This window comes from Triturus cristatus, chromosome 6, assembly GCF_964204655.1.
Source record: "Triturus cristatus chromosome 6, aTriCri1.1, whole genome shotgun sequence".
NCBI classification, from domain to species: Eukaryota; Metazoa; Chordata; class Amphibia; order Caudata; family Salamandridae; genus Triturus; species Triturus cristatus.
The window spans coordinates 1,489,287,872-1,489,303,208 of NC_140589.1; the positions used below are offsets into that span (position 1 = coordinate 1,489,287,872).

At 50.3% G+C, this 15,337-nt stretch overlaps 1 long non-coding RNA gene across 1 annotated transcript in view; it reads right to left on the bottom strand.

Annotated features, from left to right (window-relative positions):
* Nucleotides 1-249: 249 nt before the first annotated feature.
* The window catches only part of LOC146821588 (uncharacterized), a 104,168-nt gene continuing 89,080 nt past the window's right edge, over nt 250-15,337 (bottom strand). The window contains exons 2-3 of the long non-coding RNA XR_014962738.1: nt 10,110-10,251; nt 250-1,133 (exon numbers count right to left, since the gene is read on the bottom strand). This is a non-coding gene — a long non-coding RNA (uncharacterized LOC146821588). The remainder of the gene's footprint in view (nt 1,134-10,109; nt 10,252-15,337) is intronic.

The window sequence follows — 15,337 nt, forward strand, 5'->3', positions numbered from 1 at the left end:
AAACATTTCTCATGTGTTTTATATAACACATAGACCACAATCACATAAATCATAAATCCCTTTGCCAACTAGGCAATTATCATGGCATCACAGTTAGTGCAATAAAGCAAAGACATAGATTGCACACGTCCTCAAAATAATCTACAACATCACTGTATATATTATGCTGCTCATGAAATGATACTTGTTCTCCTATCGTTTCGTTTTCAAAACTTTATTCGATTCAAAGCAAAGGAATCATAAAAGTCAAACAGTTTCATTTACAAACATTATTTCAAAATCAATTTTAAAGAGCATTCTTACAATTATAACACTAAACTGTTAGAGTTCATTAGCTAAAAAATAATCACAAATAAAACCCCAAAGCTATTACTTCCAATCAATTAGATGATTTCATTGGTTCTTCATGCCAGGGCATACATTAAAATGCCGATTAAAACAGATAAAAAAATCAGAAAATCACGATGCAATAATATACAATATAGTTAATCAAAAGTCGGCTTCATGGTGCCAGATTTAGCCGTAACGTCTCCTATCATTGCACGGTATAAATGACATAAATCATAACACCAGGGCATGAAAATGCAGCAGTTTGAAGCAAACACATGAGTTACCAAACTGCATCATTGCACATCAATCACCATATGTCATGGTGAACTCTTGATCCACAGTACACCTGAGCGCCTATTATAGGTACTTCGGTACCTATTCACAACACATAGGAGACAAGGCCACCTGCCCACCTACAACAGTGAATCAGCAATTTCAGTGTGGTCTTTCGTACATGCATCCAGTTCTCAAGCGGGAGCCCGGGCAGGGCTCGGCCCACAATGACCACAACAGAACAAGTGTTCCAACCACCAGGTGTGTGCCAGAAAAGCAAAGGGGTAAGAGGGGTCCAGCTTCGGGACCATGCAGAAGATCTTGACCTGTCCCCCACAGGCAACTTTCACCTGCAGCTGCCCGCGGCACTCCTGCCAACAATCTTGGGCAACTCAGCACCTGATGCAGAGGATGTTCCAGGAAGACTCCAGGTAGCACCACAATGCCGACGAGCCTCCCTACAAAATTGAGGATCACGACCATCTTTAGGAATGAGGCAAATAGTGGCCTCCTGAAAGGTGCCTTCTGTCCTATCAAGTGAATAAAAGGAATGGAAAGCGTTAAAAGCTTGGGGAGTAATAAATCAGAAAAATATAAATAAAATTAAACAGAAAATCCATATGGACCAGGCGTTTTCCCTTTAGTAAGAGTACACAAAGCATTGGAAAGTTCCGTAAGGGAAAGATCTTTTTCAAGGTCAAGAAAATTAAGATAGGAAGTAGAAGGAGGAGGAAGTTTATCAAGATAAGTCTGAATGAGAGCAGAGGAGGGGGGAGATTCTGGTGTATAAAGATTTTGATAAAAGAGTTTAAATTCATTAAGTATTTCCTGATCTTTATGCAGAAGAGAATTATTCGAAGAATAAATAGAATCTATAAGCGTGCGTTCTTTATGAGATTTGAGATAGTTTGCTAAGAGTTTCCCTGCCTTGTTACGACCACCATAGTAACGAGCGGAGCTGCGAAGGAGCATAGATGATGCATTATCAGTCGAAGACTTATTGAACTTAAGTTTATCTCGTATCAGTTCTGGTGAGATAGAATTATTTGAAGAAGTATAGAATTCATGCTCCAAAAGCTTAATGTGTGCCAAGATAGATTTCTGCTTCTGAAGAAAGTGTTTCTTCTTTTTTTTTTTTTATATTTTTTATATTTATTTATTTATTTTTCCAAAAACCTTTATTGACAAATGTAAAGCGGACAAATCAATACACCGTGAATGCACGGCACCATAAGTTGGCCCCGCTAATCAGCGGGGGTGGGGGGGGTGGGGGGGGGTGTAGACATCGCTTACACGGCCATTTAGCCGACATCCCGGAGGACCGGCGGCGCTTCAGGAAAATCCTCACCTGTGGTGAAGCCGTCACCTTTACTTCTGAAATACCGTGCCTGCACCTGACCCTAGACCTCACCACAGCCCGCCCTATCGTAAGGCAATCCTACCCATGCCAGCTAACTCCTACGAACCTGGTCCTATCCCTGAGTGTCCGTAACCATATCCCAACGCCCCCCCTCCCCCCCGCCCCCCCTCCCCCCGCACGCACGTCATCTCATCTCTCTCACATCCACTTGCAACCTTCTCCACAGTCCCTGCATCTAGCAGTGGGCAACCATTGCGGCCCTCAACTTTCAGATCGCCGGTGATCCTGCAACACTCTGCTGCCGTCCACCCGATCACTTATAGGGCGTACCCAGCCTCTCCGGTCAATCCCCAGACACTCCCTCCACGCAAAGGCACACCTTCAGACTGTCACGCCAACGCCTCGTCCAGTTGTGAACGCACTGGGTCGTGATCCTGTACCTCCCCTCCCTCCGTCCCACTGTGTGTATCAGGTACCTCGCACTGCGTCTCCCCCTGGCTATTCGATTCAGCAGCCCCGGCGGACAGGTATGTTCTATACAGCTCCCAGAAGTTCTTGGGGCGGCTCTTCGGGGGTAACAATTCACTGTATATCTCCGCCTGTGTGCTGCAGTACAGCATGTCCCTAGACCTTCTTGGTGCTAGAGCAGCAATATTTCCACATCTCGTCCGTTATTTCCATTTGGAGGTCGGCCTGCCAGCCGCTCCGAGCCGCTGAACACTGGGGCGCCCGGTGCAGATCCCCGAGTTTCTTGAGGGTCGTCACCAGTTTGGCCGACGCCTCCGTTTTGATAACATAGGTAAGTTCCGGGATGTCCGGGGGTTCTACCAGTCCCGGCCCCAGCAGGGCCGACAGTGCGCTGCGAACCCTGTGGAATTGGAAGCGCTGGAGCAGAGTAGCTCCGGGTCGGGTCGAGGCGAATTGCTCCCATGTCTTAGCCACCCCGTCCTGAAACAGGTCCGCCATCTTAACGACTCCCAAAGCGTCCAGCGCCTGCCTCACCCCTTTTTCTCGCAGCGGGGGGAGCCAGACCGCCCATTCCACTCGCATCAGTGGTGAATACAGCAGGTCACGATCCTGCGCCCTCCGCAACGCGTGCCACGCATGGTTCGTAGCCTTAAGAGAATCCAACGTCCCCACCCGGCGGTCCACCGGCTGAAATACAGTGGCTGGGAGTGGGAGCGGGGCCGCGAACAGCCGCTCCATCAACACGTGAGGTATGTCCGAGGTGGCATGGACCCATGTCTGCAGGTGGGCCGCCTGCGCCACCCTGTAATACCTTTCCAGGTCGGGGGCCCCAAGCCCACCCATCTCATAGGGGAGCGTTAGCACCTTCCACTGCACTCGGGGCTGCTTACCGCCCCAGGCCAGCCGCACCAAGGTCTGGGTCAGCTGCGCGAAGAAGGCCCTAGAGAGCACTATAGGGATGTTCTGGAAGAGGAACAAAAATCTCGGCAGGACCACCATTTTCATGATGGCCACTCTGCCCATCAGCGACAGGGGGAGTTTAATCCACGCCTCCACGTCATCGACAAGGTTGGAGTAGGCCACCCCGTAGTTTTCCCGGAGCAGGACCTCTGGATCCTTGTGGAGCCGGATCCCCAGATATCGAATTGAATCTGTCGTCCACTGTAGAGGGTATTCCATGGGGAACGGCTCCGTGACAGGGGTCAACGGGAACGCCAGTGACTTGGTCCAGTTCACCTTGAGGCCCGACAGGGCCCCAAACCGGACCACCTCTCTCAAAACTGAGGTGAGATTCTCCTCCGGGTTGCGGACGTATAGCAGAGTATCATCCGCATAGGTGGATATGCAGATCCTATAGGAGGGGAAGTTGATACCCTCAAATTTGTGGTACTCCCTCATTGCGCACGCCAGCGGTTCCGCCACCAGTGCATAGAGGAGGGGGGAAAAGGGGCAACCCTGCCGGGTGCCCCGGGAAATCTCAAAGGCTTCCGTGACTTTGTCGCCTATACGCAGCCTGGCAGTGGGTCGGAAGTACAGTGCGCCCACCATCTGCAGGAAGGGCTCTCCCAGTCCGAGCTTCCTCAAGACTCGCACCATGAAGGGCCACTCCACGGAGTCGAACGCCTTCTCCATGTCGAGGAAGATAGCCAGGGCCTTGCCCCCCGGGCGCACGTGTTGCATGGCCCCTAGGACCGTGCGGATGTTGTATGTAAGGTTCCTGGACGGGATAAAACCCGCCTGTTCCGGGGCCACAAGCTCCGGCACCAGCAACGCCAGCCGAGTCGCGAGGACCTTTGCATACAGCTTGGCATCTACGTTAATCAGGGAGAGCGGCCTGTATGAACCACACAGGTTCGAGGGTCTCCCGGGCTTTAGGATGGTGACCAACAGCGCCTCTCGCATCGCGTCGGGCATGCTGCCCTCCTGGCAGATATCATCGAAGAGGGCCATGAGGTGTGGGATGAGCTTATCCTGAAAGGCCTTGTAAAAGGCCACCGTCAGCCCATCTGAACCCGGGGCAGAACCCGCCCGCATGCTCCCCAGGGCCTCCAATATCTCGTCCTTTTGTACAGGCAGCGCCAGAAATTCCCTCTGCGAGTTAGACAAGAACGGCATTTTTATGTAGCTAAGGTAGTCATCTATTTCCTCTTCCAAGTGGGAGGACTGAGATGTGTAAAGCCCAGCATAATAGCCCGTGAACTCTTCAACTATCCCGGTCTCGTCTGTAATCACCCTTCCAGAACCAGTCACGAGTTCATCAATAACCAGAGGGCGTCTGGTGTTGCGAAGTATCCCCACTAGTAGGGAACCCAGGCGTTCGCTCTCCCCATAGGTACGAGCCGTGGCATACTTGCCCATATGCTGCACTTCCCTGTCTGCTTCGCTATTGTATTCCGCCACCAGCGTCTGTATCTGAGCCGCCACCTCGGGATCCACAGACCTCCCATGCCGCTCTTCCAACTGTGCTAATTACGTCTCCAATGCCCCCAAGCGACGCCGGATGGATTTAAGAACACCGGAGTGCTTTGCCATAGCCACGCCACGGATAAAAGCCTTAAACGAGTCCCATACCGTTTGGAAGCTCTGAACCGACCCCAGGTTGGCCGCAAAGAAAGTGTCGATCTCGTCAGCTAATTCCCCCCGGAAAACCTCGTCCAACAGGGAGTATGGCGGCATCCTCCACGTGAACGGAGGTGGCCGCCCGACCGGGGAGGCCAGCACCACAAGGAGGGGGGAGTGGTCCGACAAGGTACGTGGTAGGACCTCGCCCCCCCTGACAACCGCCAAAAGCGTCCGGGATGCCAGCCAACAGTCAATTCTGGTATGCACATTGTGGTATGCAGAGTAATGCGTGAATCCCGCCCTCCCAGGGCTCCTGTGCCTCCAGACATCTACCATGTCTAGTCTAGTCAATTCCGCCTGCATGCACAAGGCGGCCGCCGCCGGACGACGGGCCCGCCCCGAGGAGCGGTCCAGGTCTGGGTTGAACGTGAAATTAAGGTCACCGCCCCATACCATGCGGGCGTGCGCAAACTGCCTGCACTGTGCAGCAAGTGCGGTGTAGAACTCTGGGGCGTCGTAATTGGGACCATAAACATTGACTACAATGAGGTCGTGTCCTTTCCCGGCGCACCGGGTAATCAGGTAGCGCCCGTCCGGGTCCGTGGCCAGCTTCGTTAGCGTCAATTTTGATCGTGGGTTTACCCATGTGATCACCCCTCTGGAGTGCGAGGTAAAGCACGCCGCCCAACTGTTACCCGAAAGCCCTTTAGCTAGCAACAGTTTACTGGTAAGTGGGAGGTGTGACTCCTGTATGAGCGCCAAGTCAATGTGGTGCCTATGTAGGTAGTTCAGCACCTTCCTCAATTTGCGGAAATCATTCAATCCTCTCACATTCCATGTCAGCGCTCTAAGGGTCACCTCTCCGCTGTCGTCTTTCATCTCGCTAGGCTCAGGCATCGCTGCATTCACACTCCGCAGCCACATCAGGCAGAGACCCATCGTGGGACTCCCCCCACCAGGAATCGCTGAACAACAGACCCCGGATGTGCAAGAACAAGGCAAGAGACGTATCACTCCGTGAACCGTGCGTTTCCCAACAAGCAACCCCTGAACAACCCTTTAACTGCTCAACCCCCCTCCCACAGCCGACCGCCCCCAACCTGGCCAGACAGGACCCCATCCCACCCCCCCTCCCCCGACCACAACAAGCAAAGAAAACCTTTACCGAACCAGCCCCCAAGGGGGCAACATGTGCTAAGTAGCGCTGGGGCAGAGGCCACCGGGCAACCGCCGCCCTGTCCGACTGGCGGGCCACTGCACAGGCGTGCCCCCGCACCACTACCTCCCTACATCAGTACAGCTAGAGCTGGCATCGTCTCTGGTCCAATAGGTCTAGGGGAGACCTCCACCGACCCCCCGCAGGGGCATGTCACTCCATCCAGGGAGACAGGCCGGACTGTCCAGGGGAGACCCTACATAAACATCCAGTTCAGTGTCCGGTAGGATCAGAAAACTGACCCTCACAGCTAAGGTAAGTGGACGCCGTAGTGGGATCCCCTCAGTGTTTTAGCCCCAGAGGGAGGGATCGGCAGCAGTAAGCAAATGCAGGTTAACCCCCCTCCCCAAGCCCCCCCGTCCAATGTTGTAATGTTAGGGTGCCCTCAACAAAACAGAAAGATCTCACCCAGCTTCAGCCGCGCCATCCCCAGAAGCAGTCGCCTCCGCCTCCACCAAAACACCGGCCCAGGCGCCAGTGTTCTCTCAGGACAGCAGGCCCAGTCTGTGCAACAGCCCGCGGAGGCAGGCCGCCTCCTGTCGTCTAATCCTGCCCATCTAGGCCGCCGGCTTCAGCGCTATGGTCCGTGTGGTCCCGCGGGCCGCTCCGCTGGCCCCTGGTCCACTCCCTCAGGGTGCGTTGGAGTTCTCTCGGGTCCGTGAAGAAGTGGGAGTGGCCCTGCCTGTTGATCCGAAGCCTCGCCGGGTACAGCATAGCATAGTCCAAACCCAGGTCACGTAGTTGTTTCTTATAGGGTGCGAACTGCCTCCGTTCCTCCTGGACCTTTGCCGTGAAGTCTGGGTAAATGGAGATGTCCATTCCTTCAAATTGCAGCTTCCCTTTTTCTCTAGCAATCCGGAGGGCAGTGTCTCTGTCTCTATAGTTCAGCAGCTTAGCAATGATGGGTCGCGCAGGGGCGCCGGGCTTTGAGCGGGGGCCCAGCGAACGATGGGCCCTCTCGACGACAAACATGGGGGAGAACACGTCCTCACCCAGCAGGGTGTGAAGCAGTTTTTCCACAAAGGGTTCCATCCGCCCCGTGTGCGTCGACTCAGCCACGCCCGTGATGCGGATATTCGACCTCCTAGAACGGGCCTCTAAGTCCTCCGACTTGTCCCGGATGACTTGCAGCAGCTTACTGAATTGCTTACGGTCTGTGTCCCACTCCGTCTGCGCCTCCTCCACCTGCGCTATTCTTTTCTCGGACTCATCAAGCCACTCCGCGTTCTTGTCCACCCGCTCCGACATGCGGTCCACGCGATATGAAAGCGCATCAATCTTGGTGCCTATTGCTGCCAGGCTTTCCTGCAGTCCCTTGTCCATGGACACCAGCATTTCTTTGAGGTCCGCGCACGTAGTGCCCTCCGAGGTAGCCGCGCCGGCCGCCACCGCCAGAGCCGCGACATCGGGCCCCTTACTCTTGCGGGGGTCAAACGACAGTTTAGGCTGGGTCTTGACGCCTTTGCCCATGTCGCTGCCAAGGGTCCGCGTCCCCAACTCGGTCGGCCAGGGGGGAGGGGGGGCACCGCCGCTCCCCGCCGAAGCGCAATCCGCTGGGCTGTCCGGTATGACCGGGCTGCGGGGGGGACCGGAACCACCGAGTCCAATCCACGTGTCCGGTCCCAGTCCTCCGCTCGGGACCTGGTTCGAGTTGGCCCGCAGCAGTACCGCCCAGTGTTCACCCCCGGGGAGGGCCGGACCCTCCACCACCGCAGGGCGCTCCACGTCCCTCCACTTCTCTAGCCACTGTCTGGTTCCGGGCCGGCGTCTCAGGGGCAACAGCAGGTCGCAGCCAACGACTAGGCCTCCAAACGCGGGGCAGGCGGCAGCCCCGCACCCCAGACGATCGGGGCTCGCGAAGCCCACCGCCAGCCCACAGCCGGAGCGCCCGGGTCCAGCCCTCCGAAGGCCCACCGCAGCCCACCGCCGGAGCGGCCCAGCTCCGTAGAGGGCGCAGTGCAGGGAGATATGCCAGCCAGGATGCACCCCCCGAGGATCTGCGCCGCAGTCACAGTCTTCGCCGAGGGGGGGGGGGGGGGGGGGGTGGGCAGCTCCGTCTACCGTCGTCCGGCTGCAGCCTCCCGAAGAGAGCACCCCTCCCACGCGTGGCTGCCAGGTGTTACACTGCTGGGCAGGGCTCTCCGATGAGCTCCGGAGCACAGGGGGCTCACTCGCGGCAGAGCACCGCCGCCGGTCAGCCGAGGGCGCGACCCAGCTGGGGAGGGGGGACACCCCCATGCCACTCAGCCCCCACCTCCTAAGGTCGCACGCACCTCTCAAGCCGCCCCCGGGGGCGTCCGCGCCTCGAGTCCGTCTGCTCCTTGTCCCGCAGACGCCGTTCTCCGTCGACCAGGTCCGCCCCTTCACAGGCGACCGCACGTCGAGCGACGCACGCCGGCCAGGTCTACAGGATAGAGTGGGGATGGCGGCCCTGCACTTCTATCGAAGCGCCGTCCACTGTTCCGCCGCCGCTCTGCGCCGCCGAACTCCGCCGGAGCTCCCCGTTGGGGCAGTCGGGTGCGTAGGGAGATCTCCTCGTCCGTGCGCCAGTTAACTAAGCTGTTGAGGATACTTAAGCGGATCGATGGAGGAGTAGTGCAGGGAGCTCCGCGCTCACGCGTCCGCCATGATCCCCGGCAAGCTCCGCCCGCCCGAAAGTGTTTCTTCTTAGAGACAAAGTCTATGATGTATCCTCTTGCCGAAGCTTGAAAAGAGTCCCAAAGGGTATGGGGAGAGGAACTAGAGTCACAATTGAGTTTGAAGAATTCCTTAGCAAAAGAGCGAAAGGAGGAGGAAAAAAGAGGGTCGGTAAGGAGGGAGTTATTAAAACGCCATCGAGAGGAATGTGGATGGGGAGGAAGTTAATCAAGGTCCGTGACAATTGGGGCATGATCAGAAATAACTATAGGTTCAATGGAGGAAGACAGTAAGTTTTGAGACAAAGGTTGAGAGAGAAAAATATAGTCTAGGAGAGAGAAAGATACGTGAGGAGGAGAGAAAAAAGAGTAATCAAGAGTGTCAGGATGAGAAAGCCTCCAGGAGTCCATGAAATGCGTCTGAGAGATAGTGTCCAAGAATTGTTTATGAGTTTTGTGTGGAGTGAAACGGACTGTGGACTTACGGTCAAGAAATAGGTCTACAATTTGGTTACAGTCATCACCTAGAATGAAGAAATCATCTCGAAATTGAGTGCATTTTTGCGTAATCAAAGGCCAAAAAGAACAATCAGGCTGTGTAGGACCATAAATATTGAAAACAGTGAGAGAAACAGAATTAATTAACAATTTTGCTAAGATCCATCTACCTTCTGTGTCATTTTCTTGTGAGATAATTTTACATTTCAATTTTTTATGACATAAAAAGACAACACCGTTTTTTTTGTTGGTAGATGGAGAGAATAAGACCGTACCCACCCAGCTTCTCTTTAACTTAAGTGATTCTTTTTCTGTAAGATGAGTCTCCTGCAAGAGAACTATATCAGGGTTATACGAAGCAAGGTGGGAAAGGATTCTCTGTCTTTTAAAAGGATTGATAAAACCCTTTACATTCAAGGAGAGAACTCTGAATGTAAAAACATTGAAGATTGTAAAAACTTATACAAAACCAAGTATGCAATAACATGTAGCAAAAGAGGAAAAATCAATGCAGAAATGAGGGAAAGAGCGAGGAAGGAGAAAAGAAAAGGCTGAATGGAAAAGAGAAATACAAGGAAAAATAGAACAACTCCAAGATATGACTGAGGAAACATAGCTGAAGGGGATGGAGACAAAATTGATTTAGGGGTGTGACAGCGAATGAAGAAGGGAGAGAGAGGGAAAGGAGGAGGAGGGAAAGGAAGAGAGAGGAGAACAATAAGAAGAGACAGTACATATCCAGAAAGGATGACTGAAAATAACATACCTGAGGGGGACAAAAAGGAGGACAACAGGGCAATGGCGACACACAACAAGACAAACCAACCGAATTGGGGATCCGGACTGCATCACTGCGGGAGGAAGCTAAAGAGAAGGGGGACCACATGGATGGAAGGACATAAACAGATCTGTATGAAGAAACAAAAGAAATGATTAACATGAGGATGTTACAGACCAAAAAGAACGACTAGCTAACATATAACAAACACTATGATAAACCTGAGGAACAAACTTTGCTTTTAGAAGAACAAATACAGTAAGAAGTAACTCAGAAAGAGAAATAAGAACAAAGCTAACATTCTGTAGGGAGCATCAAACATTAATTAACTGTATCCTGTAAGGAAAAAAGAAAAGTTAAATGGTCAGCCACTAGAAGAGTTAGCAGTGTCCATGCCATTGGTATTATGAATAAGGATAAAGTTCTTAAGTTCCGCAGCATCCTGGAAGGTCCATGTTTGGTTCTAGTACGTTACTTTGAAAATACATGTATGAAATAGACCGCATCTGGCACCAAGAGATCGAAGAGGAGCACAAAGATTGAGGAACTCCTTTCGTCTGGACGCAGTAGCATTGGAGACATCTTGAGACAGGAACACCCTTTGACCTAGCCAGGAGATTTGACGCTTAGATCTAGCTGCAGAGAGGACTGAGAGAAGATCTGTAAACTTCCAAAAAAGAATGATGACGCCTCGAGGTTTAGCTGGAGTGGATGAAGAGGAAAGTCGAGGACCCAGTCTGTGAGCCCTTTGGATGCTGAGAGAAGTAGTCGGTGGCATCTCTAGGAGCTTCGGGAGGAAAGAGGAGAAAAACGATACAGGATCGTCACCCTTCAAAGATTCTGGCAAACCATATATACGCAGGTTGTTCCTTCTATTTCTGTTTTCTAAATCCTCAGTGTGTTGTTGAAGACTGAACACCGTTTTTTCTAAAGAAGGAATTCGTTGGGAATTAACCTCTATTCCCGAGGTCTGATGCTCCAATGAAGTCATTCTGTTATCCATTGTAGTCCATTTTTCTTCAAGAAATTGCATTTTATTGTTAGTTTCCTCCACGAACGAGCGCAAAGCGCGTATCTCCTCCGAAAGCAACTCCATAGAGATGGTGTTTTGTCCGGAGATGGGTGATCATGTTTCAAACGTTTAGTGGAGGAGAGTGATGGGGAGGATTTATTTGGAGTAGATTGCGCCGACGAGGTACGATTAGAGGTTATTCCAGCCATTTGACCTGAGGTGGAGGAAGGGCTCGATGTTGAGGAAGATGAAGATATTGCCAAGGAAGTACTTTTTGATGGTACAAAGACAAATGTCGGCTTGCGCAACCTTCCCATAAATGTCCGATCATCAGTGTTTAAAATGAATGATGTGCAATTTTATTGAAGGCAGCAGAATGAGATATTCGCCAGGAAAATTGGTTTCCAGAGTGACTGATAGAGAACAGAGAAAAAAGACACAAAAATGTTCGCAGTCTCAAGAGATAGGTGTAGAGTAATCAGGTGCCAACCACGAAGCAAAAGGTAATTCTGTGAGTGATCAATTGCAAAAGACAAAAAATGCTGCAGGCAAATCAAAAGTACATGTTCCTTTGGAAACGCAAAAGATAGTGAAGTGAGAAAATCCACTAGTTACAAACAGCGGCGATTCTCCTGAGCACCTTATTAAAATAGAGGCATACAGTCAAATGATACGCAGTATATAACCAGTAATGATTGAAAAAAGAGGTGTATAAACTGAGGTGGACAGGCTTAGAAACAATAGACTGTCAGTGTGCAAGTGCAGGAAGGGCATCACTATTAGGGTATAAGAAACATTTTGACAGGATAAGCACCGAAAATGACAGACGTCGTGAAGAACAAGGTGTGAAACAAAATGAAGCACAGCACACTTAAATTCAAAAACAGCCTTATTGGAGTATTAGAACATTGGAATGTTGGGAGCTCCATTGAAAACAATGGAGCGCTCCGGGCTTATAATGGCTGGTATAAGCCCGGAGCACCAACATTCCAATGTGTCTTTGTTCACAGCTCTGGCAGTGAACAAAGGCTTCAGGGAGCCTGAGGGGATTTCAATCCCCTCGCGCTCCCTGAAGGCTTTGTTTTGTTAGAACATTCTGCCCTCTAGTGGCAGAATGTTCTAATAGCCTTATAGCCCTTCGTAGCAGGGCTATACCGGCTTTTAAAGTCCCTCTGCTTTGTTAAAGTCACTCGCCTTCGGCTCGGGCCTTTAACGCTGCAGCGGGCCTTTAACAGCCGGTATAGCCCGCTACGGCGGGCTATAAGGCTATATTCACACACTCCTGGAAATAAAACGGGCAGGATTCCATGAAAAACAAGTCATGTTCTGAAAAATGGAGCAAGGCATTAGCCACAGATAATGAAGAGCCTTCCAATCATCATGTCAAAGTTAAAGCCTGTAAACAGGATGTGTACCACTAATTATGTGAGTTTGAAGCATGAGGCTGATGACGAAGCCAGTGTGAGGACTGCAACGTTATTTGCACTTGAAATTCATTTGAGGAGCACCAGCGGCAGAGCGCTTGCTTATCTAATCTGGAAAATCACTTGCCGCCTGGCTCGCACCTAAAATGGCGGGCGCCGCGAGGAGACGGTTGCGGCAGCGGGAACAAGATGAAGCACGTCGCGCTTGAATTCGAAATTACCTCACCGAAGACACCGCATGTTCCGAGGGATGATGCGGGCAAGTGGCAGTGAAGAAGATATCAGGAAGTGCCCCAGCGAACTCCAAAGCGGTCCCGATGCAGCGGAGCGGAAACCCTAGGCAGCCATCTTGGACGGTGCCGTAACCACGCCCCAAACATTTCATTTTTTAATTTTTTTAAAAGCATACCGTTTTCCTTTCAGGAAAACGGGTTGCATTTGATTAAAAAAAACCTGCTTTATTGAAAAGCAGTCCCAGACATGGAGGTCTGTGGAGCCCAGCAGGCCACTATCCCTGGGAGGGCCAGCCATTCCCAATAGGATCGTAAATTGCGAGTGGCTCATTAATTTTCATGAGCCTCGCATTTTGCGACACCATTGGGATACATATATGGCCAGATGCACGATGTCAATTTGCATGCGCAAATGGGTTTGTGACCTGTTTGCGCATGCAAAACCACTGTGGCCCATGTACAAAGCCTATTTAACGAGTCACAATTTATTTGTGACTCACTAAATAGGTTTTGCGACTCGCTATTAGGAAGGGGCAAAACACTTACAAATTACCGTCCTCTTCAAGAGGGTGGTAATGGATTTGCAAATGGGAAGGAGTCCCTAGGTTCCCCTTTCCCTTTGTGACAGGCTCCCAAAATCTGCCCATAAAAAATGAACCGAAAACATTTCTTTTTTTTTTTTTAAATGCATACCGTTTTCCTGGGAAAATGGGTTGCATTTGATTTTTTAAAAACTGCTTTATTGAAAAGGAGTCCCAGACATGGAGGTCTGCGGAGCCCAGTAAGCCACAATCCCTGGGAGGGCCAGCCATTCCCGATAGGGTCGTAAATTGCGAGTGGCTCATTAATTTTCATGAGCCTCGCATTTTGCGACACCATTTGGAATCGCTAACAGTGTCTCTGACACTGTAGTACAATCCAAATTGCGATTCGCAATTTGCGACTCACAATTGAGCGCAAATTGCGAGTCACAATTTGGATGGCCGTACATCTGACCCATAGTCCATTAATAGGGGTTTTCACCAGTACTGGGAGTAACTTGCACAATTTGCTGTTACGCAATTACATGAAATTACAGCAAAATTACGTGAAATTATGTTGAATTATGAGAAGAGATTGACCCTGCCTTAAGTGCTATTTTGTAAATTGAAAATGAACCTCACATCCAAAATGGACCAGAAAAGTAGCACACAATTACACAATTTATTCTGAATACCCGAGCACAATTTAAATTTCACCCAGGTTTAGTTTGCACAAGATTACATTTGTGTGTAAAACAAATGACACACTATTATTGGAATTTCCCTGTAATAGATCTAGGGTACCCCATGAAGATCCAAGGGGGTCAGATCTTTGCCAGAATCTGAGGATATTTAGATAAGATAACACAACAATGGATTTAAATGGCGCTCAGTATTTAACTTGAAACTCTGTCACATATCTCGCTCTCCTGGACCTTAGTTGGACCTGTATATAAAATTGTTCCTGTGGGTTGTGTTTGAGCATGAGGGATCGAAATTAAATACTGGCAAGTGATTTATCTTTGGCTGCAGCCGTATTTCAGCATCTTATGGCTTCATTAGTACACAGTTGCTCCCTTATTCTTAATATGAGATTTGTATTTTAGAATGCTTTTCGCTGACTGTATTAAGTAAACAATGGTTGCCGCTCTGCTCCGGGCGCTTTCACTGATTGAACATACACATCTAAATGTCATATGGGCAGATTAATTCTGATTCCGAGAATGCCTGCTTTAGAGTGACATTTGCCCCTTATATCCACGCTCACAGCGGGTCCTACCACCGTCATGTCACTGTGCCTGCTTGATGTAAAAAATAAAGGCAGCGACATGAGCGTATCTTTAGAGGAAACAACCCACAACAGTTCAGGCTTTCGGTTTGCAAGCTTGTCTGTACTCTTTTTATGTTAGGACTAAGCCTGGCTACGGGATTCGGGATCTGGGGAGGTCATGAACAAGCATGGGTGGGGGCGGGGGGAGGTTAGAGGTCATAAAGTTCAGTGGGGAGAAGAAATAAAACCATAAACGTTTTTGGGGAAATCAGTTGTTTTAGACACTGACAATTTTGACATTTTAGAAATGTCAGCTATACCTCTTTAATTCTACTGAATCTAATGGATAGAACAACTGACCATGTATTTTTTCTAGTGCCCAATGTCAGTGTGAGCAAAAGTACTAGACAAAGTGCAGATCATGCCTCATGCCCAGGCCACAACTACATGCAGTGCCCACAGGGAGTAGGGTACCTGTGCTTCCTAGACCTCATAGCCATGCCCAGTGCTAACCACAGAAAGAAGTATTTGGCTATGGGCCTGTCTGAAATGCATCAACAGAAGTAGGGGTAAAATGATATCATAAACCGCAAAGAGTAAAAATCAATGTTTTCTTTTATATTTAAGATCATATTTGTACTCTTCTTGTACCTATGGTTTGAGCATTCATATGTCATAGCAATGATGTCAGAACTAGTAATCATTAATTTTACATATTTAACGAGAAATATGTAATGTGGGTGGAAAGTGCACATT